Here is a 24,005-nt window from a genome sequence, read left to right as displayed (position 1 = left end):
AGCCAGCTTTCCCGACACCATTTATTGAACAGGGAATCCTTTCCCCATTGCTTGTTTTTGTCAGGTTTGTCAAAGATCAGATGGTTGTAGATATGTTGTGTTGCCTCCGAGACCTCTGTTCTGTTCCATTGGTCTATATCTCTGTTTTGGTACCAGTACCATGCTGTTTTGATTACTGTAGCCTTGTAGTATAGTTTGAAGTCCAGTAGTGTGATGCCTCTCGCTTTGTTCTTTTTGCTTAGAATTGACTTGGCTATGTGGGCTCTCTTTTGGTTCCATATGAAGTTTAAGGTGGTTTTTTCCTGTTCTATGAAGAAGGTCATTGGTAGCTTGATGGGGATAGCATTGAATCTGTAAATTACTTTGGACAGTATGGCCATTTTCATGATATTGATTCTTCCTAACCATGAACATGGAATGTTTCCCCATCTGTTTGTGTCCTCTCTTATTTTGTTGAGCAGTGGCTTGTAGTTCTCCTTGAAGAGGTCCTTTACGTTCCTTGTTAGTTATATTCCTAGGTATTTTATTCTCTTTGTGGCAATTGTGAATGGAAGTTTGTTCTTGATTTGGCTCTTTTTAAGTCTGTTATTGGTGTATAGGAATGCATGTGATTTTTGCACATTGATTTTGTATCCTGAGACTTTGCTGAACTTGCTTATCAGTTTCAGGAGATTCGGGGCTGAGACGATGGGGTGTTCTAGATATACAATCATGTCGTCTGCAAATAGAGACAATTTGACTCCCTCCTTTTGAATTTGAATGCCCTTTATTTCTTTTTCTTGCCTGATTGCTCTGGCCAGAACTTCTAATACGGTATTGAATAGAAGTGGTGAGAGAGGGCATCCTTGTCTGGTGCCACATTTCAAGGGGAATGCTTCCAGTTTTTGCCCATTCAGTATGATATTGGCTGTTGGTTTGTCATAAATAGTTTTTATTATTTTGAGATATGTTCCATCAATACCTAGCTTATTGAGGGTTTTTGGCATAAACGGCTGTTGAATTTTGTCAAAGGCCTTCTCTGCATCAATTGAGATAATCATGTGGTTTTTGTCTTTGGTTCTGTTTACGTGGTGAATTACGTTTATAGACTTGCGTATGTTGAACCAGCCTTGCATCCGCAGGATGAAGCCTACTTGATCATGGTGGATAAGCTTTTTGAAGTGCTGTTGCAATCGGCTTGTCAGTATTTTATTGAAGATTTTTGCATCTATGTTCATCGTGGGTATTGGCCTGAAGTTTTCTTTTCTTGTTGAGTCTCTGCCGGGTTTTGGAAACAGGTTGATGTTGGTCTCATAAAATGATTTGGGAAGAATTCCCTCTTTTTGTATTATTTGGAATAGTTTCAGAAGGAATGGTACCAGCTCCTCTTTGTATGTCTGGTAGAATTCGGCTGTGAACCCTTCTGGACCTGGGTTTTTTTTGGGGTGGTAAACTCTTAATTGCTGCCTCGACTTCAGACCTTGTTATGGGTCTGTTCAGGGTTTCGGCTTCTTCCTGGTTTAGGCTTGGGAGGAGGCAAGTGTTCAGGAATTTATCCATTTCTTCCAGGTTTATTAGTTTATGTGCATAGAGTTGTTTGTAATAATCTCTGGTGATGGTTTGAATTTCTGTGGAATCTGTGGTGATATCCCCTTTATTTTTTTTATTGCATCAATTTGGTTATTCTCTCTTTTCTTTTTTATTAATCTGGCTAGTGGTCCCTCTATTTTGTTGATCTTTTCTAAAAACCAGCTCCTGGATTTACTGATTTTTTGAAGGGTTTTTTGTGTCTCTATCTCCTTCAGTTCTGCTCTGATCTTAGCTATTTCTTGTCTTCTGCTAGACTTTGAGTGTTTTTGATCTTGCTCCTCTAGCTCTTTCAGTTTTGATGATAGGGTGTCAATTTTTGATCTCTCCTTGCTTCTCATGTGGGCACTTATTGCTATATATTCCTCTAGAGACTGCTTTAAATGTGTCCCAGGTATGTTGTGTCTTCGTTGGTTTCGAAGAACATCTTTATTTCTGTCTTCATTTCATTGTTTATCCAGTCAACATTCAAGAGCAAGTTGTTCAGTTTCCATGAAGCTGTGCGGTTCTGGCTTAGTTTTTGAATTCTGAGTTCTAACTTGATTGCACTGTGGTCTGAGAGACTGTTTGTTACGATTTCCTTTCTTTTGCATTTGCTGAGGAGTGATTTACTCCCAATTATGTGGTCAATTTTAGAGTAGGTGTGATGTGGTGCTGAGAAGAATGTATATTCTGTGGATTTGGGGTGGAGAGTTCTGTAAATATCTATTAGGTTTGCTTGGTCCAGGTCTGAGTTCAAGTCCTGGATATCCTTGTTAATTTTCTGCCTGGTTGATCTGTCTAATATTGACAATGGGTGTTAAATTCTCCCACTATTATTGTGTGGGAGTCTAAGTCTCTTTGTAAGTCATTAAGAACTTGCCTTATGTATCTGGGTGCTCCTGTATTGGGTGCGTATATATTTAGGATCGTTAGCTCTTCTTGTTGCATTGATCCTTTTACCATTATGTAATGTCCTTCTTTGTCTCTTTTGATCTTTGTTGTTTTAAAGTCTAATTTATCAGAGATGAGAATTGCAACTCCTGCCTTTTTTTGCTCTCCATTTGCGTGGTAAATCTTCCTCCATCCCTTTATTTTGAGCCTTTGTGTATCCTTGCATGTGAGATGGGTTTCCTGGATACAGCACACTGATGTGTTTTGGCTTTTTATTCAATTTGCCAGTCTGTGTCTTTTGATTGGGGCATTTAGTCCATTTACATTTAGGGTTAATATTGTTATGTGCGAATTTGATACTGCCATTTTGGTGCTAGCTGGGTGTTTTGCCCTTTAGTTGAGCTGGTACTTGTTGTTTCTTTATATGTGTAGAGCCTCTTTCAGGAGCTCTTGTAGAGCTGGCCTGGTGGTGACGAAATCTCTGAGTGCTTGCATGTTCCCAAAGGATTTTATTTTTCCTTCACTTATGAAGCTTAGTTTGGCTGGATAGGAGATTCCGGGTTGAAAGTTCTTTTCTTTAAGGATGTTGAATATTGGCCCCCACTCTCTTCTGGCTTGTAGGGTTTCTGCTGAGAGATCTGCTGTGAGTCTGATGGGCTTCCCTTTGTGGGTAACCCAACCTTTCTCTCTGGCTGCCCTTAGTATTTTCTCCTTCATTTCAACCCTGGTGAATCTGATGATTATGTGCCTTGGGGTTGCTCTTCTTGACGAATATCTTTGTGGTGTTCTCTGTATTTCCTGGACTTGAATGTTTGCCTGCCTTGCTAGGTTGGGGAAGTTTTCCTGGATAATATCCTGAAGAGTATTTTCCAGCTTGGATTCATTCTCTTCGTCACATTCAGGTACGCCTATCAAACGTAGATTAGGTCTTTTCACATAGTCCCACATTTCTTGGAGATTTTGTTCATTCCTTTTTACCCTTTTTTCTCCAGTCTTGCCTTCCCATTTTATTTCATTGAGTTGATCTTCGACCTCTGATATCCTTTCTTCTGCTTGGTCAATTCGGCTGTTGATACTTGTGCATGCTTCGCGAAGTTCTCGTGTTGCGTTTTTCAGCTCCATTAATTCACTTATATTCCTCTCTATTTTGTCCATTCTCGTTAGCATTTCGTCAAATCTTTTTTCAAGGTTCTTAGTTTCTTTGCATTTGGTTAGAACATGTTCTTTAAGTTCACAGAAGTTTCTTACTACCCACCTTCTGAAGTCTGATTCTGTCATTTCATCACACTCGTTCTCCCTCCAACCTTGTTCCCTTGCTGGTGAGGAGTTGTGATCCCTTGTAGGAGGAGAGGTGTTCTGGTTTTGGGTGTTTTCATCCTTTTTGCACTGGTTTCTTCCCATCTTTAAGGATTTATCCACCTGTCGGCTTTGTAGTTGCTGGCTTTCAGATTGGGTCTCAAATCTTTCAGATTGACGTTCTGTTTGTTGATGATGAGATTATTTCTGTTTCTTGGTTTTCCTTCTGACAGTCTGGCCCCTCTGCCATAGGTCTGCTGAGGTTCACGCCAGGCCCTGCTTGCCTGGGGTTCACTTGCAGCAGCTGCTGAAGAGTAAGGGTTGTTACCAGTTTTCTTCTTCTGCTATCTTTGTCCCAGAAGGATACCCGCCTAGTGTCAATCTTGTCTCTCCTTTATGAGGTGGCTCTTTGTATATATAGGGGTCAGAGAGCTGCTTGAGGAGACGGTCTTTTCTTTATAGGAGCTCAAATGGTGAGCTGTGAGCTCTGTTGTTCATTCAGAGCTGCTCGGCAGGTACATTTAGGTCTGCTGCAGCAGAACTCATAAACTGCTTTTTGTTCCCAGGTGCTCTGTCCCAGGGATTTAGGGCTTTATGAGTTTCAGTTATGCTGCCTTCTCTTTTTTTTTTTTTTTTTCCTTCAGAGCTGCCCTGCCCATGGGAAAGGGTGAATGAGTGAAAACCCCCTGGTGGATTCACACTCTCCACAGAGACCTATGCAAGACCGGGAATGGGAGAATGCCCCAGCCACCCACCCCAAGTACCCCCTGCTATGCTTCTAAACTGAAGCAGAAAGACACCCAGAGTTCTTGCAGAAGCTATTCTCAGGTCTAAAGGGACGTCTAACAAGCCTCAGACCCTGGAACAGACCAGCACCAGAATCATAACCCAGAAAGAGGCTGCAGTCATGGTTCCTGGGAGCAGTAAGATGGCTCTATGCCTACCTACCACACAAGGCTCAGTGCCAGCTTTTGACCCAGTGATCCCACACCTACCTGAACTCAGCCAGTAGCTGTAGCCTCCTGCTGTCCCAGGAAACACACAGAAGGCAGGGCAGGAGACCCTGCCCACCCCACCACTGGTATCCAGGTGGGCCACACCTGGTAGAGCTTCTAGCCCAGTGGTTCTACTTCTGCCTGAACTCTGCAGAGAAGCACAGCCTCCTATTGCCCTGGAAAATACTTAGATGGCAGAGCAAGCAACTCCACCCATTCGTACCTCTTGCAGCCAGATTATCCATACCCACTAGAGCTTCCAGCTTAGCAGTCTGGCTTCTGCCTCAACTCTGCCAGTAGTCACAACCCCTAGTACTCCTGGGAAGCACCCGGACAGATTAGGTAATCTCATTCACCTTCACAGCTTCTACCTGAGAAGGACTTGCTAGATTAGGTGGTGCCCAAGCAGGGAGGAGCCACACTCTATAATCACTGAGAGAGGCATGATGCCCAGGTTTACAAACCAGTGGAGGGGCGGGGTATGGCTCTCCCCATAGGGCTGCCCTGGCAAGTATACCTCCTGCCTATTAACCACAGCGCCTGCCTGAGGAAGCCCGGTGGATCAGAATGCCCAACAGACAAAACAGGGGCACAGAGCCAGTAATCAGAAAGGGCTCCTCTAAGGCCCAGGAGTGGACCAGGCTAGTGGGTCACATCTCCCCAGTGTCCACTAGAAAACACTATGGCCAATCTTGACAAAACACAAAAGAGCCTTGCAGCAGAGCAAGGGCCTGTCTGTTGGTTAACACTCTTAAGTGCCACCTACTGGATCTCAGCCAAATACTAAGACCACAGGTTTTTGCCAGTATAAGGAACCTGTGAAAACTAAGAAAGGCTCCCACCAGCACTCCACCCAGCCAATACACGTGTACTTCACCACAACACCACAGGTTCTGGCACATGCAAGTGAGCACTGATCCTGCTGCCACGACGCCAGTGATGTGCTTTGGCCAGTACTCCTTGTTAGAGTGTGAAAACCAGCAGACTGAGAAGACCTCAGCCCCTCCAGGGCAGCAGATTCCTACCCTCGAGGGGACAAAGAACAAAGCTAGGGTCCTAGTACCAGCCCCCAGAGTTACAGGGCACAAGAGTATTGAGCTGACCATTAGCCACCCCAAATCTTCCAGAACCAAAGCCAATCAACTGAACCTACCTTATACCACAATCAAACCCTGAAGGGCATCAAAGAAGATAAAAGAAAAAAAAAAAAAAAACTCCAAATGGCAGCAACTGTAAAGATTAAAGGAACATTAGCCCACACAGATGAGAAAGAACCAGCACAAGAGCTCTGCCCACTAAAAAGCCATAGTGTCTTCTTACCGCTAGATGACTGCACAATTTCCCTAGCAATTATTCTTAACCACAATGAAACAGCTTAAATGACAGAAATAGAACATGATAGTAACAAAGATCAAGATTCAAGAGAAAGCTGAAACCCAATCCAAGGAATCTAAAGACAACAATAAAAAGATGTAGGCGCTGAAAGACAAAATGGACATTTTAAGAAACAACCAAACTGATGTGACATAGCTGAAAAACTATAAAAATTTCATATTACTTCAAGTACTAACAGCAGAAAAGACCAAACTGAGAAAAGAATCTCAGAGCTCAAAGATGAGTTCTCTAAATTAACTAAGACAAAAAAGAAAAATGAACAAAACCTCCAACCAATATGTGGTTATGTAAAGAGACCAAAGCTGTGACTCACTGGGTGAGAAAGCAGGCAATTTTGAAAACCTATATGATGATACCATTCACAAAAAATTCCGCAACTTTACCAGTGAGACCAACATTCAAATTCAGCAATTGCAGAGAACCCCTGCAAGATACTATTCAAGAAAACCATCCCCAAGAAACATAGTCATCAGATTCCCCAAGGTCGACATGAAATAAAAGTATTAAAAGCAGCTAGACAGAAAGGGCAGGTCACCTTCAAAGGTAACCCCATCAGGCTAACGACAGACCTTTCGGCAGAAACCTTACCAGCCGGAAGAGACTGGGAGCTTATTTTCAGCACTCTTAAAGAAAAGAAATTCTAACCAAGAATTTCATATCCAGCCAAACTGTTCATAAGAGAAAGAGAAATAAGATCCTTTCAGAAAAACAAATGCTAAGGTAATTCATCACCACCAGCACTGCCTTACAGAAGGTCCATAAGGAAATGATAAATATGAAAAAAAAAAAAGAACATCACTGGACACCACAAAAACACACTTACATAGATCACTGACACTAAGCAACTATACAATCAAGTCTGCATAATAACCAACAAACAACATGATGGAAGAATCAAATCTGCTCGTATCAATGTGAACCTTGAATGCAGACAGGCTAAATGTCCCAATTAAAAGGCAGAGGGTGGCAATTTGGAAAAAGAAGGAAAACCCAACTGAAAGCTGTTTTCAAGAGACTCACATGCAATGACACACAGAGGCTCAAAGTAAAGAGGGAAAAAAAAGACCCTCAACCAAGCAAACAGAAAACAGAAAAAAGCAGGAGTTGCTATTCTAATTTCAGACAAAACAGATATTAAACCAACAGCAATCAAAAACAGACAAAGAAGGACAATTACATAATGGTAAAGAGTTTGATTCAACAAGAAGACTTAACTATTCTAAATACACATTCAACCAACAGTGGAGCACCCAGGTTCATAAAACAAGTTCTTAGAGATCTTCAAAGAGACATAGATAACTATACAATAAAAGTGGGAGGTTTAACACCTCACTGACAGTATTAGACAGATCATTGAGGCAGTCAACTAACAAAGACATTTGGTGCCTGAAATCAACATTCAACCAAATGAGCCTAACTGACATCTACAGAACTCTTCACCCAAAAGCAAAAGAATAGACATTCTTTTCATCTGTAGATGGCATGTGCTGTAAAACTGACCACATTATCAGACATAAAACAATTCTAAGCAAATTAAAAAAAAAAATTATACCAACCACACTCTCAGATCACAATGCAAATAAAATGAGACACTCACTGAAAACTATACAGTTACAGAGAAATTAAACAACCTGCTCCTCAATGATTTTTGGGTGAACAATGAAATTAAGGCAGAAATCTAGAAATTCTTTGAACCTAATTAGAACAAAGATACAACATATCAAAATATCTGGGACACAGCTAAAGCAGTGTTAAGAGGGATGTTTGCAGCAATAAACGCCCGCATCAAAAAGTTAGAAAGATCTCAAATTACAACCTAACGTCACACCTAGAGGAACTAGAAAAACAAGAGCAAACCAATCCCACAGCTAACTGAAGACAAGAAATCATGAAAAACAGAGCTGAACTGAAAGAAACTGGGACACAAAAACTATAGAAAAGATCAATGTATCCAGGAGTTTGTTGAAAGAATAAATAAGATTGATAAACTACTAGCTAGATTAATAAAAAGAGAGAAGATCCAAATACACACAATCAGAAATGAAAAAGGGGTCATTACCACCAATACCACAGAATTACAAAATATCCCCAGAGACTACTATGAACACTTCTATGCACACAAACTACAAAACCTAGAAGAAATGAATACACTACTGGAAACATACAACCTGCCAAGATTGAACCAACAGAAACTGAATCCCTGAGCAGATCAATAATGAGGTGTGAAATTAAAGCAGTAAAAACATGCCTACCGATCAGAAAAGGCCCAGGACCAGATGGATTCATAGCATAATTATACCAGATATATACAGAAGAACTGGTACCAATTCTATTGAAACTACTCCAAAAAATTGAGGCGGGGGAACTCCACCCTAACTCATTCTATGAGGCCAGCATCATTCCGATACCAAATCTAGCAGAGACACAACAAAAAAAGGCAACTCCAAGCCAATACCCTGAATTAACATAGATGCAGAAATCCTTAACAAGATACTAGCAAACTGAATCCAGCAGTCAATCAAAAAGCTAATCCACCACAGTGAAGTAGGCTGACTACCATAATCAAGTAGGCTTCGTCAACATACAGAATTCAGTGTGATTCATCATGTAAACGTAACTAATAACAAAACCACATGATCATCTCAATAGATGTAGAAAAGGATTTCAATAAAATTCAACATCCTTTCTTGTTAAAAATTTTCAACAAACTAGGTACTGAAAGAACATACCTCAAAGTAATAAAAGCCATCTATGACAAATTCACAGCCAACATCATCCTGAATGGGCAAAAGCTGGAAGCATTCCCCTTGAGAACTGAAACAAGACAAGAATGCCCACTGTCATCACTACTCCTGCTCGGCATAGTACTAGAAGACTACACACGGCAATTAAGCAAGAGAAAGAAAGAAAAGGCATCCAAATAGGAAAACAAACTGTCTTTGTTTACAGATGATACAATTCTATACCTAGAAAACCCTATAAGACTCTACTCAAAAGCTCCTAGATCTGATAAACAATTTTAGCAAAGTTTCAGGATAAAATAAAAATCAATGTACAAAAATTAGTAACATTTCTATACACCAGCAACATCCAAGCTGAAAGCCAAATCAAGAGCACAATCTCATTCACAGTAGCCACGAAAAGAATACCTAGGTATACAGCTAACCAGGGAGATGAACACTCCCTATGATGAGAATTTCAAAACACTGCTGAAAGAAATCAGAGACGATATAAACAAACAGAAAAACATTCCATGCTCATGGACAGGAAGCATCAATATTGTTAAAATGGCCATACCACCCAAAGCAATTTATAGATTCAATGCTATCCCTATCAAACTACCAATGACATTCTTCACAGAATTAGAAAAACTATCTTAAAATTCATATGGAACCAGAATGAGCCTGAATAGCCAAAGCAATCCTAAGCAAAAAGAGCAAAGCTGGAGACATCACATTACCAGACTGCAACTATACTATAAGGCTATGGTAACCACAACAGCATTGTACTGGTATAAATAAGTTACCAAAACTAAAAGAAATTTAAAAATCTAAACAGACAAATTTTCTCACCTCCAAAAAGAAAATATTTTAAAAGAAATGAGTAAAGATGTTAAATTTCTATCCCTGCTCTCTCCAAAAATAACAAAACAAAAAATACCAGGTCTAGACGAATCTGTGGTATAATTTTAATAACCCCTTAAAAAGCATTTCCAAGTAAATTAAAACTTTCCAAGAAAAAAGAGAAATTTAAACTTGCAAATTATTTTTATAAAGTAATTATTAGTTGTACACACACATACACAACAACTGCTGTCTTATCTCACTTATTATTGTCAATATAAAAATCTTTTACAAACTATCAGGAAAGAGAACCCAGCCATAAGCTAAAAGAATACTTGATAAAAATCAACAATTCATAAAAGAAAATCCAATAATACAAGAAAAGATGGACACATTCATAATATAAAATATATCTCAGTCCCAAAGCCAGTATCATGCTTAACAGTGAAACATTACAGGCATCCCGATGTAACTCCAAAAGAGAGCAAGGGCACGTATCATCACCAGTTTGATTTGACACTATTCTAGCCAATGAAATCAGACAATAGAATGCGATGGGAATAATGGAAACTATTGCTATTTTCAGATAATATGATTGCATACCTAAAAAATCCAAACTACTGCAGGCAATAATTCAAATTCAGTTAGTTAATAGGATGTAAAATTTAGAAACCAATTGCCTTCCTATATAAAAACAATTGTTAAAGCACATCTTGGAAGAAAACTTTCCATTTACAACACTATCACAAAAAGATAAAATGCCTAGAAATAAAACTTAATAAGACATACATCATACCTTTATGAAGAAAACTTTTAAGTGCTTTAAAATGTTGCTGCAGCTGTGGGGAAGCAGGCGCTGTAACACACTGCTGTTGGAAGCATAAGGTGACAGCAGGGCAATATGACAACACCAACCCAAACTACAAATGCACAAACAAGCATAAAATTACACAAAATAAAAGTTCATTCACTGCATCATTGTTACAATGGCTGCAGATTACGAACCATCTGCCTATCAATAGAAGAATGGTTAATTTAGGCTAATTCATACAAGGCAGTACTATGCAGCTCTGCAAATGTGATGAAGCTTTCCATGTACTAATTAGGAAGATCCCTAAAAAATGATTTAATTAAAAAGCAAGGTATAGAAAGGTTTATATTCTACCTTTTGTAGAAAATAAATAAAATATAATGTTTTTTTAAAAATATGCACTAAAAACTTGAGAGCACCTAAGAAATGAATGTCAGTGCTGGGCATATGGGTGACACAAGTAGATGTGAAATGAGGTTGCTATGTACTAGCACTCTGCAGATTACTTTTTAATCACAGCAATATAATAACATAATACCTACTAATAAAATTAAACTAAAAGAAAACATTGCTAGTGGCATTAAAAATTATACAACCATTATAACGGTGAAGACAAACTACGTTATGCTGCATTACCTAACTCTAAATTACAGAGGCTTCTCATAAAAAAAATGTTATTTCTTCCTCAGTCCATGTCCATCATGGGTTCATTGGCTGGGCTGTCTTTTACGTGGTTCTTCATCAGTACCCATGCAGAGGAAAAAGTGCTCCACAGGGACTCACACTGGTCATTCAGTCTTCCAGCCCAGAAACGACACTTGTCACTTCTGCTTACAACCCATTGGCTAGGACTAGTCACATGGCCCCACACAAAGCACAAAGAGGGTTTAAGGCAAATAAAACACATATTGGTAAGCCACAATAATAACAACCATAACCATTTTGGAGAACAACTTTGTTTTTAAAATACCATTTAGATATCATAAAGGCCATTGAAGATATCCATACACTTTGATCCTGCAACTACACTTCTGTAAATGTCTAATGATATATTCCTAAATAATTACAAATAAATGGGTAAAAATGTTTTATCCCTGGACATAACACTCACCAAAATGGAGTGAACTGTTCTTTGACCTTTTCTAAGGCAGCTAAATGCCCCAATACCATTCTCCTTAAAAAAAAATAAAGTTATAAATAGCCATAAAAAAAAAAAAAGCAAATAAGCACAGATGGAAAGACAGTGTTTTGCTTTTAATTATTGAGACATTCATTATATATGTGGGTATGGTAGCCTAACAGGTGGACACACAAAATAAACCAAAATATTAGATATGATCTACTAGCTTATTTATGTGAAGCTTTATTCTTCACTACATTTTTTACATATATCATCTCAGTGTTTTAAATTTTTTTCATGTTTACTTCTAGGGTACACGTGCAGGATGTGCAGGTTACATAGGTAAATGTGTGCCATAGTGGTTTACTGCACCTATCAACCCATTACCTAGATACTAAGCCCAGCATGCATTAGCTATTCTTTCTAATACTTTCCATCCCCCCACCCCACCTCCCAATAGGCACTAGTGTGTGTTGTTCCCTTCCCCAGGCCCATGTGATCCCATCATTCAGCTCCCACTCATAAGTGAGAAAATGCAGTGTTTGGTTTTCTGTTCCTGTGTTAGTTTGCTGAGGATAATGGCTTCCAGTTTCATCCATGTCCCTACAAAAGACATAATCTCATTCCTTTTTATGGCTGCATAATATTACATGGTTCATGTATATGTACCACTTTTTCTTTATCCAGCCTGTCATTGACGGGCATTTGGGTTGATTCCATGTCTTTGCTATTTTGAGTAGTGCCGCAGTGAACATACAAATGCATGTATCTTTGTAACAGGATGATGACTTATATTCCTTTGAGTATATATCAAGTAATGGGATTGCTGGGTCAAACGTTATTTCTGGTTCTAGCTCCTTGAGAAATCACCACATCATCTTTCATAATGGTTGAACTAATTAACATTCCCACCAACAGTGTAAAGGCATTCCTATTTCTCTGCTACCTTGCCAACATCTGTTGTTTCTTAACTTTTTAATAATGGCCATTCTGGCTAGTGTGAGATGATATCTCATTATGGTTTTGATTTGCATTTCTCTAATGATCAGTGATGCTAAGTATTTTTTCATATGTTTAGCTGCATGAATGTTTCTTTTGAGAGGTGTCTGTTCATGTCCTTTGCCCACTTTTGAATGGGGTTGTTTCTGTTTTTCTTATTCAACCACATTAGGTCAGTTTTGTTTTATACGTTTGGATTTTATAGACAATTTAATTTAAAGAAAGTACCTCACTTAAAAGACAATATAACTTTGAAGAACATAGATTTTTCAGTGTTATTATTTTACAGATAAGAAATTTAAAACCTGACTTAATTATTTTTGAGTATTCACTATGTTTAGGTCAAACATTTTTCTATTCATAGCAAGGCACAGAGATATAAGTGGTCCTTGACTGTAATAATTTTGTACCCTGATCATGGAGGTTAGTAACCAGCTCAAAGCCATAGAGCTGGTTAGTCTTGTTTTTGTTTTTTGATTATTTTATTGGCAGTGGCTTGGATTATCCTATAATAGAAGTTATAGATTCTTGCTTCAAAAAGCTAAGAGAAAATCACTGAAGAAGTTATTTTTAGTAAAATATACCACATGCTCTTTACTCACTCATCTGTTGATGGCCACTTAGATTGTTCCCTGTGAATTATGCTGCAGTGAACATGGGGTGCAGGTGTCTCTTCAATACACTGATTTCAGTTCCTTTGGATATATACCTGGAAGTGAGATTGCTGGGTCTTACGGTCATTCAATTTTTAAAATTTTTATGAGCCTCTATACCATTTTTCATAATGGTTATGCTAATTTACCTTCACTGCAACCACATAAAGGATTCCATTTTCCCTGCATTCTTTCCAAGACTTGTTACCTTTTATCTTTTTTTTTTTTAGAGATATTATTATTAAGTTCTGGAATACATATGCAGAACATGCAGGTTTGTTACATAGGTATATGTGTGCCATGGTGGTTTGCTGCACCTATTGACCTGTCATTTAGGTTCCCTTCCCTTGACCCCCACCCACGAACAGGCCCTGGTGTGTGTTGTTCCACTTCCTGTGTCTATGCACTCTTTAATTAGATTCCATTTGTCAATTTTGGCTTTTATTACAATTACTTTTGGCATTTTTGTCATGAAGTCTTTGCCCATGCCTATGTATTGAAGGCTGTTGCATTGGTTTTCTTCTAGGGTTTTTATGGTTTGGGGTTTAAGTCTTTAAACCATCTCGAGTTAATTTTTCTATAAGGTATAAGGAAAGGGTCCAGTTTCAGTTTTCTGCATATGGTTTGCCAGTTTTCCCAGCACCATTTATTGAATGGGAAATTCTTTCCCCATTGCCTGTTTTTGTCAAGTTTGTCAAAGCTCAGATGGTTTTAGATGTGTGATGTTATTTCTGAGGTCTCTGTTCTGCTCCATTGGTCTATATATAAGTTTTGGTACCAGTACCATGCTGTTTTAGTTACTGTAGCCTTGTAGTATACTTTGAAGTCAGGTAGCATGATGCCTCCAGCTTTTTTTTTTTTTTTTTTGCTTAGGATTTTCTTGAGTATTTGAGCTCTTCTTTGGTTCCACATGAAATTTAAACTAATTTTTTCTAATTCTGTGAGGAATGTTAATGATAGTTTGAATGGAATAGCAGTGAATCTGTAAATTACTTTGGACAGTATGGCCTTTTTCATAATATTGATTCTTCCTATCCAAAAGGATGCAATGTTTTTCCATTTGTTGGTGTTCTCTCCTATTTCCTTGAGCAATGGTTTATAGTTCTCCTTGAAGAGGTCCTTCACATCCCTTATTAGCTGTATTCTTAAGTACTTTATTCTCTTTGTAGCAAGGGAGTTTATTCATAATTTAGCTTGATGCTTGTCTATTGTTGGTATATAGAAATTCTTGTGATTTTTGCACATTGATTTTGTATCCTGAGACTTTGCTGAAGTTGCTTATCAGCTTAAGGAGTTTTTGGGCTGAGACAATGGGGTTTTCTAAATATAGAATCATGTCATCTGCAAACAGAGACAATTTGACTTCCTCTCTTCCTATCTGAATACACTTTATTTCTTTCTCTTGACTGACTGCCCTGGCCAGGACTTCCAATACTATGTTGAATAGGAGTGGTGAGAGAGAACATCCTTGTCTGGTGCCAGTTTTCAAAGGGAAAGATTCCAGGTTTTGCCCATTCAATATGATATTGGCTGTGAATTTTTCATAAATAGCTCTTATTACTTTGAGATACATTCCATCAATATCTAGTTTATTGAGAGATTTTAAGATGAAGAGATGTTGAATCTTATCAAAGTCCTTTCTGCATCTATTGAGATAATCATGTGGTTTTTGTCATTGGTTCTATTTATGTGATGGATTACGTTTTTTGATTTGCATATGTTGAACCAGCCTTGCATCCCAGGGATGAGGCTGACTTGATCACGGTGAATACATTTTTTGATGTGCTGCTGGATTCGGTTTGCCAGTATTTTATTGAGGATTTTCACATCACTGTTCATCAGGTATACTGGCCTGAAGTTTTCTCTTTTTCTGTATGATTCTGTCACGTTTTGGTATCAGGATGATGCTGGCCTCATAAAATGAGTTAGGCAGGAGTCCCTCCTTTTTAATGGGACTCCATTAAATTTGGCTAATGGAGAATTCGGCTGTGAATCCATCTGGTGCTGGACTTTTTGTGGCTGGTAGCCTATTAATTACTGCCTCAATTTCAGAATTTGTTATTGGTATATTCAGGGATTCAACTTCTTTTTTGTTTAGTCTTGGGAGGGTGTATGTGTCCAGGAATTTATCCATTTCTTCTAGATTTTCTAGTTTATTTGAGTAGAGTTGTATATAGTATTCTCTGACAGTAGTTTGTATTTCTGTGGGACAAATTATTTTCTTTAAGAATGTTGAATATTGGCTCTCACTCTCTTCTGGTGTAGAGTTTCTGTTGAGGGGTCCACTGTAAGTCTGATGGGCTTCCCTTTTTATGTGACTTGGCCTTTCTCTCTGGCTGCCCCCTTAACAGTTTTTCCTTCATTTCAACCTTGGAGAATCTGATGATTATGTATCTTAGGGTTGATCTTCTCATGGAGTATCTTAGTGGTATTCTCTGTGTTTCTTGAATTTGAATGTTGACCTCTCTTGCTACATTTGTGAAGTTCTCCTGGATAATATCCTGAAGTGTGTTTTCCAGCTTGTTTCCATTCTCTGTGTCTCCTTCCGGTATTTCAATCAGTCATAGGTTCAGTCTTTTTACGTAACTCCATATTTCTCAGAGGCTCGTTTGTTCCTTTTCATTTTGATTTCCTCTAATCTTGTCTGCATGTCTTCCTTCATTAAGGTGGTCTTCGTTAGAACATGCTCCTTTAGCTCAGCACAGTTTGTTATTACCCATCCTCTGAAGCCTACTTCTGTCAATTTGTCCATCTCATCCTCTGCCCAGTTCTGTATCCTGGCTGGAGAGATGTTGTGATCATTTGGAGAAGAAGAGGCACTCTGGCCTTTTGGGTTTTCAGCAATTTTTCAGGTTTTTTTGTTCTTTTTTATCTTCATGCATTTGCCTAGTTTTGATCTTTGAGGCTGCTGTTCATTGGATGAGGTTTTTGTGGGGACTTTTTGTTGTTGTTGATGCTGCTGCTGTTGCTTTCTGTTTCTGTGTTTTTCTTTCAATGGTCCAGTCCCTCTTCTATAGGGCTGCTGTGGTTTGCTGGGAGTTCACTTCCAGCCCTATTCATCTGGTTTGCTTCCACACCTAGATATGTCACTCAAGGAGGCTGGAGAACAACAAAAATGGGTGCCTGCTCCTTTCTGTCAGAACTTGACCTCAAAGGGCACCAACCTGATACCAGTAGGATCACTCCTCTATAGGGTACCTGACAACCCCTGTTGGAGGTTTGCATGTTAGGCAGCTAGCATGCCCAGTGTTGGCTGATAGCCCTCCCCCAGGAGCTCAAATGTCTTAGACAGCAGGCAACTGCAGCTGTGGTGCTGGTCACCCCTCCCTCCAGAAAATTCTCAGGTTTAAGCAGATTCCAGTTGAGAGGATGTTGAGAATCTGCATGGTTCTGGGGTTGGGACCCTAGGTCCCAGTGACGTGGGTTCACAAGTGGGATCTTCCAATCCCTAGGTTGCACAGTTCCATGGAAAAAGCATGGTTTCCCCAGCTGGGTAGCATGCTCAGTCACCACCTCCCTTGGCTAGCAGTTGGTCACTCCCCTGCCCTGTATGGCTCTGAGGTGGGCCGCCACACCACACTGCCCTTCCTTTCTCTCTGTGGGTCATGCCAGCCACCTAATCAGTTCTGATGAGAGAACTTGGATGCCTTCGTTGCTGGCGCAGGATTCGCACACTATTATGGTTACTTTCAATGGGAGCCTCCAGTCACTGCTGCTTCCTGTTGGCCATCTTGGCCCTGCCCCAGCATCTCATTTTCAAAACTTAATCTTAAGAACATTCCAATAAGATAAAATAGTAAGTACATATACTTAAAGGTATGTGCTTTTTCTTTCTATATAAAGAAAAAACAAGGACAAGAGCAGCAGCAAAGGGTGGCCCAGATATTTTATGGATAGGAGCTCCTATCTTCAGTTGTGGAACTATTTGGAAATGCTTCATAAAGATGTAATGCACCAAACAAACACACAGGAGGATAGGTAGGGTGTCCATGGTAAAGGTTACAGACAGACAGAAAGATTATTTTAAGTAGAAGAATGATGGTTACAAAGGCTCCACAAAAGTGTACATTCACAGGACAAAAAGCAATCAAGCTTGGAGATATGCTCAGGAGCAGTGAGAAATTAGACTGGCAAAGTGGGGTGGGGTGTCTGCCAGGCCAGAAGCAAGATCTCATTTGGTAGATCCAGTTGGGAAAGGCTTTAAGCACACTGGAGCTATGCTTACATGTTTACTCTAACACCGTTCCAGGTGAGGAAGACTATAAACAGAAAGATGAGAGGGAAAATGACTATGAAGTGTGTTCCGTGCATGTGTATACATGTGAAAGTGTGTTTGGGAGAAGGAGGTAATAGAAAGCCTATGCAAAACTCTTCATGGAGAATAAACAGATAGATGGTGACAAAAGGATGATGATGAGATTACAGCAATAAGCCTGTGCTACCTATTAGACCCTGTACTGGGTACTTTACATCCATTTTGCAGTTAATTCGCACAATTCTAGAGGTTTTTTTTTTTTTTAAATTAACAGTGATAAAACTAAAGCTCAAAGAAATGAAATGATGAATCCAAAACCTCACAGCAGGGAAGGGAAGAGGTGAAGTGAGCATTCAAATCCAGCTCGAATTCTGCTGGTTCCATCACCCCTCACTTATCACTGGAACGGGAGTGAACAGAATTCACAAATGTTCCCTGTACTACAACAGCGTAAGAACACATATCCTGTGCTTGCTTGGACTTAACTCTTCTGACTTGATGTCTGCTACAACCAATCAGGCTATAAACTCCTCGAGGGTGGCAGTGCTCCTTTGGTTTTGTCTTTGCATCCCTAAACAGCACATCACACACCGCTGATTCATTTATACTTATTCATTTATTTACCCCACAAATATTTACTGTCTTCAATAAACCAGGCCCTGAACAAGACACTAACATTATAAAACAAAATAAAGCAATAGGACTCACAAAAATGCAGACGTGATGGTGGTGGTTGTGGTTGGATTATGGGTTCATGGGCATTATTTTATCCTGTCGCTTTTGTGTAAATTTGAAATTTTCTATAATAAAAAATTATTTTAAAAGAAGAAAGGATTTCACAGAAAGCATTCTCATCAAGGTTACCACTGAGTTGCTTGTTACTAAATATATTTCATTCTGCTCTGTCTTCATTTGCCTTGACAAACATCTCCTTGAACATACTAAAAATACTTGGCAAAAAAAATTAGGAAGAAATAAGCAGAGGCCAAGGTACGGGGCCCCCACCCTCTCCTGTTTTTCTCCCATCTTTCCAGCTGCTGTTTCTCTATCATCTTCCCTTCCTGAGTCTCCTTTTCCATTCCCCATCCTTTAAATGTCAGAGTTGTACATGTCTGCATTTTTACCCTTTGTTTCTTCTCACCTGGCTCATTCTTTCTCACTGCTCTCATCCCTTCCCCAGGTTTTCACTACTATTCATAGGTTGAAACCTTCCCAGTCAATAATGTCAGACCAGTTTTCTCTCTGGAACATCAAATCAGGATTGAAATACCAAGGGGAGTATGTTCTTAGATATTCCATAGGCATCTCAAAGCCAAAACATCCGAAGTATTCTCTTCATCTTTCTCCTCATCCAGCTCTCTGCTCCTCACTGTTCCCTCTGCTTTTTTACTTACTTTACCTCAGAAAGGAGCAATGATATGTACTCAAAGTTGTTCACCACATCCTCTAAGAATCTCCTTAATTTATCTATATCACTTCCTTTGGTTAATAATGGACAAATGAATAAATAGAACTCAAGATATTTCCCCCATATAACTAATTCTATAAAACAAAACACTGAATTGAATATATTTCAAATATTTAAATATATTCTAAATTGACTGAAACTATTTTTCTTTAAAAGTTGACTAAATAAGGCAGGCACGGTAGCTCTCACCTGTAATCCCAGCACTTTGGGAGGCTGAGGCAGGTGGATCACCTGAGATCAGGAGTCCAAGACCAGCCTGGCCAACATGGTGAAGTCCTATCTCTACTAAAAATACAAAAAAATTAGCCAGGCGTGGTGGTGCATGCTTATAGTCCCAGCTACTCAGGAGACCGAGGCAGGAGAATCGCTTGAACCCAGGAGGCAAAGGTTGCAGTGAGCCAAGATTGCACCACGTACTCCGTCCGGCTTGGGTGACAGAGTAAGACCCCGTCTCTCAAAAAAAAGAAAAAGTTGACTAACTGAGTACAGATCTAACTTATGACTGATAATTTTTCTACTTGTGTAGTGGAAAAAGAAAACTCTAGGCCTTAACTACTGTCTTATATGAACATTTATTTAAAAACTGTTTAATCTTTGTGCTCAAGGTAAAAAAAAAAAGTTATTCTGAGACACTACTTCATCAACACTGCAAATTCTCAGATAGTGAATTCACCTCAAATGTAATCCACATAGATTGTATTTGAACCTTGAGTTTCAAATATGGACTAGATTACCAAGAGTAAAGAGATATTTTACTTTTCAGACTCATTTTAGTGTACTTCCTGCTAAACTGTTACTGTGGAGAAAACCGTATGGAAACATCAACTGTTCATGATAGCTGACTTTAAATAGCTGAAATTCTAATGTGTGGAGAAGGTAGACTGTCCAATGTGTCTTTGATAGACCAAATGTTCCTGATATAGTTAGGTAACAGCTCAATTTAAGAAAAGATGTCATTACCAGGCAGAGCTTCTCATAAATAGTTTCAAATGGAAGCCATTCTCAAAGATATCAGCACAGGTACTCTCAAAGCAGATGGAAGGTTACAATGGGCGACCTCCAAATAGTCCTCCCAATTATGAAGCATAAGGACTTTCTACCCTCAAAAGGTGGAAATGAATATTAAAATAGTAGCAATGTCATAGCTCAAAATTGACTTGATAAACTAAAATGTGTCTATGTCCACCGTAACTGCCAAGCCTCAAGAGGACACACGATACGTTAAGAATAGATCATGGCTAAAGGAAACACAAGGTAGGTAATTTTGAGAACTCAACTAACTTTGTCTTTGGTGTTTCCTGGCCCTGGGAGTCTCTCCCCAACACCCATAGTACTGTCTGTGACAGCACTTCAGCACTTCAGGGCCCTCCTCCTTTGACCATGGTCAAGATTGCTCATCAAGATTAAGTATGTGAGTTTCCCATTCCCTCAAGCACTGGTCTTTCCTACAAAAAAAAAAAAAAAAAAAAAAAAAAAAAAAAAAAAAAAAAAAGGAGGTCAATGATATGTTAAAGAGACAATTTCATGTCTAGGGAAAGAAGAAAAATTAAGAGAATGTCTAATTTTAAGAGGGCGTGTAGCCTACGTTTGCATATGTGAAATTAAACAATCCTATCTATCGTCTACTTACGCATAAGGCTTACCCTCATTTCTTGTATCTGAGAAGATCTCTGGTTCAGAACTTTCAGGATCTGGTAACTACTGTGAGGGCATGAGGCAAAAGGGAGAGAAAATAGATCCCATTTGCATCACAGATAAGATGCAAATGTCTCCAACAGCCCTTACATTCTTGCCCCACCACCATTACCCTCGGCAGGCTGTCTAGACTCGGCCTTCCAGTCGCATCCTATGGCCCTGATTTTCCCAATCCTCAGCTGCTCAAAACTTCCCTGTCCTGAGTCTGATCCATACGCTGAAAAAAATACAGTAAACCTGTCATCAGCCTTTGATTTCTCACAAGTAACTGGATCTACCCAGCAGGCTACCTGTAGTGATCATAGGCCGTCAATAATGGCTAAATTTTTTTTTAATTAACCAAAATCTTACAGTAAGTGTCAGTTCTGACTAATATTCCTGGGCCATCAATTTTACAGGGCCATGGAAAGAGTAGCACCCCTACCCTCACTTCCCATGCAATCATCTCTAAGAATATTAGACCAGCATCTTAATGGGCTTTGTGTGATCTATGAGCTTGAATTTTTGTCATAATCCCCTGCAATAGATGAGCCACGCAAATGTCATCTGACCTGAGCAGCTTCACTCTGCACCCCTCTCTACTTCACATTTCTGAATCCCTGCCCCACTGTTATTTCTTCTTGAAGCCCTGTATGAATATTCATACATCCCTTCTTCCCCACCTATACCTACCTTGTCTAGTTAATTTTTATACATCTGTTAAAATCTATTCAAATGTCAAATGTGTAGGAACACATTTTCAGAGCAAGTTATATTTATATTTTGTATATTCTCAGAGCACCATGTCTTCTTTCATGGTAATTACTAAAGCTTGAATTATCTTTATAAGTCTTAAGGTCTGCCCTTCCACCAACAGGTATGCTCCCAGAGGGTAATGAGCACCTCTGTTATGCTCAGCACTGGATCTCCAGCATCCAGCAGAGTGCTCAGCATGGTCTCAATAGCACCAGCAAATCCACGCAGGTCTACAGCAATCTCAATTCTTGCCTCCTTAGAAAAATGTATGCGACCAAGTAGCATAAGGTAGAGGAAGAGACCAAGGCAAGTTTTAAAGCAGGAATTGTAGAAAATAAATGTAAATAGAAGTTTCTCTCTAAAGCTTTCTTCTTAGCTTATTAAGGAAATATAATAGCTTCTTTAAAGGTTGATTTACTTTCAAGTCTTTTGTTAATAATCCTAAGTAGCTGTTAGTTATAAAGAAATAGGTATTTTCTGTGTTCCTAGTTCTTATACTGTAGCCCAGTTATCTGCCCTGACATGTCTGGACAAGCCCAGGCAGGCTTCAGCCCATAGTTAAATCCCCTTCCTTATTTGGAAATGTTATTGATTCTTTAAGTCTTTCGTAAATGACTTCCTCTTTTCCTTTGTTCTCTCCTGCCTTTACTCTTTTAGGAAAAGTTTTGAGTTATTAGCCCATCAGTATAGTTCAGATTGTGAAGCCCAGCTCTAGCCAATGGAGGCAGGGCACAGCAGCAGAGGCCAGTCTGTAAGGGATAAATATGTCTGCCTTTCTTCTGTTCTTTGTACTCTCATGGCAAACTGCTGGCGAGTGTATCCTTTCTGCATAAAGTTGTCCTGCTGAGAGAAAATTTATATTTGAGTACTACTTCTTTTACGGCATTGAAAATTTACATATAACAATGCTGGTGACCCGTATGGGGACCCATTCTCCTCTGGGGTGGTATCTGGTTCTCTCCAATGAGGAGGTGGTCCACCACCTCATTGCAGGGGCCTCAGAGGTCAAAAACCATGAACCATCTGGTGCAAGGAATAAACCTGAACTCTCAGCAATGCAGGGGGAAGAATGTCTTGCTATGCCATGGTGACCAGGCAACTTCTATACACAGACCAAGATAAGAAAAGTCAAAAGAGTGAGGAAGTATTTCCTTGGTGGTTGGGATAGTCTGGAGGTGGAGTGTGTATGTGTGTGTATGAATGGTTGCAAGCATCACTGCATGCATGTTGTTTGTGTGAATGGTGACACGTCCTACCGCTGGATGGAATACATGCTCTGCAGTTCCATGGCTACCTCATATGGCTTAGGGCAGATCCTGCTGTGGGGCTTATACCAGCACACAAATGCTAAGAAGGGACTAATTCTCCCCCAGGGGAGTGGCCAGAGACAGACAGACAAAATGGAGAAAAGCATAACAGACCTCTGGCGAAGGGGAGGAAGGTTAACCTCCCAGGAGAAAGGATAGGCAAGACTCTGGTTTGAGAGACTGAGCCTTAGCAAGCCTCTAGAGAAGACATAGGTGAAACATCTCTGGCCTGAGAGATCTGAGAGATTGAGCCTCCCAGGGAAAAAGATAGGTGAGACATCTCTGCTATGAGAGATTGGGCCTGTCTGATACTCAACATGGGTAATGCTCCTAATAAAGCAGGGATGGAAAGTAAAACAGGAAAAAAAGAGGGCAAGGGCAATCAAAGCCGCTCGGACAGCCCTTCAGGGCTCATGCTCAAGTGCTGGAAGGACAATGAAAGGACTCGACATAAGAAAATGCAGCAAATGGTAAAGTATTGCTGTTTTATTTGGACCCAAGAACTGATCCTTATACTTGCAGCTTTCTGGCCAAAATTAGGGTCGGATGAGGATTCGGTCTGTCAACTTTTAATAATGTATGTTAACAACAAGAGATAGAGTGTGCCCTGTTGACAACAGGCGCCTGTTCTCCTTTACCCTTTAACAGTTCCAAAGAAGGAAATAGAGAGTGATAAAAAGTCGGAGGTTAAATCATCTGAAAAAGGTGAAGTTTTTACTCATGGGCAACCTGCAAGTAAGTGGGATACTTCAGACCACCTCCCTCGTTTCCTGCTCCAGCTCCTGCTCCTGCCATCCCCACAGCACCACCTTCTCCTCCCCAAACAGCAGCTGCTGCCCCAGAACCCAACCCACAATTCCCTACTCCCCTGTATAACCTAGGCTCTTAGGAGCTAGCATCTCAATGCCAGCCTGAGTGTTCTTCCTTGAAGCAAAAATGGAGATCTTCAAGATAGTCAGGATATCACTAGCCTGAAAAGTTTGAATTACCGAATAACACTCATAAAGAAACTCTGGTTATACAACAGGTGGGGAACAAGAAAAATGAAATGGCCTGAACTTTTTGCAAATAAAAGGAAAACCTTCACAACCCATATGCCTTGAAACTTGGAAGAAAAATCCATTTGCATGCTTTATCTTCCTGGAGGCTGGTAAGCATTTGCATAAAAGTGAATTCAAAATTTAAATAAAGCTCCATTCATCAGCCATTATATAAGAAGCTGAACCCTAATAAGGAGGTTTCAGAAATTATCATAGGCCAAACAGGGAGCTGTT

The 24,005-nt window shown here is 39.6% G+C and overlaps 1 long non-coding RNA gene across 2 annotated transcripts in view; it reads right to left on the bottom strand.

Annotated features, from left to right (window-relative positions):
* The window catches only part of LOC116559552, a 262,035-nt gene that overhangs the window by 108,757 nt on the left and 129,273 nt on the right, over window positions 1–24,005 (bottom strand). Inside the window, exon 1 of one of the 2 annotated variants that reach the window (XR_004272510.1) lies at window positions 4,731–5,095. The exons of the other annotated variant lie outside the window; for it this stretch is intronic. This is a non-coding gene — a long non-coding RNA (uncharacterized LOC116559552). Of the gene's footprint in view, window positions 1–4,730; window positions 5,096–24,005 lie in introns of those variants that run through there. 2 annotated transcript variants of the gene reach the window in all.

The sequence above is a fragment of the Sapajus apella genome, unplaced genomic scaffold (assembly GCF_009761245.1).
Source record: "Sapajus apella isolate SASKATOON/1434 unplaced genomic scaffold, GSC_monkey_1.0 scaffold23, whole genome shotgun sequence".
NCBI lineage: Eukaryota > Metazoa > Chordata > Mammalia > Primates > Cebidae > Sapajus > Sapajus apella.
Note: the sequence above shows the minus strand (reverse complement) of the source record. Positions and strands in the feature narration are given on the sequence as shown.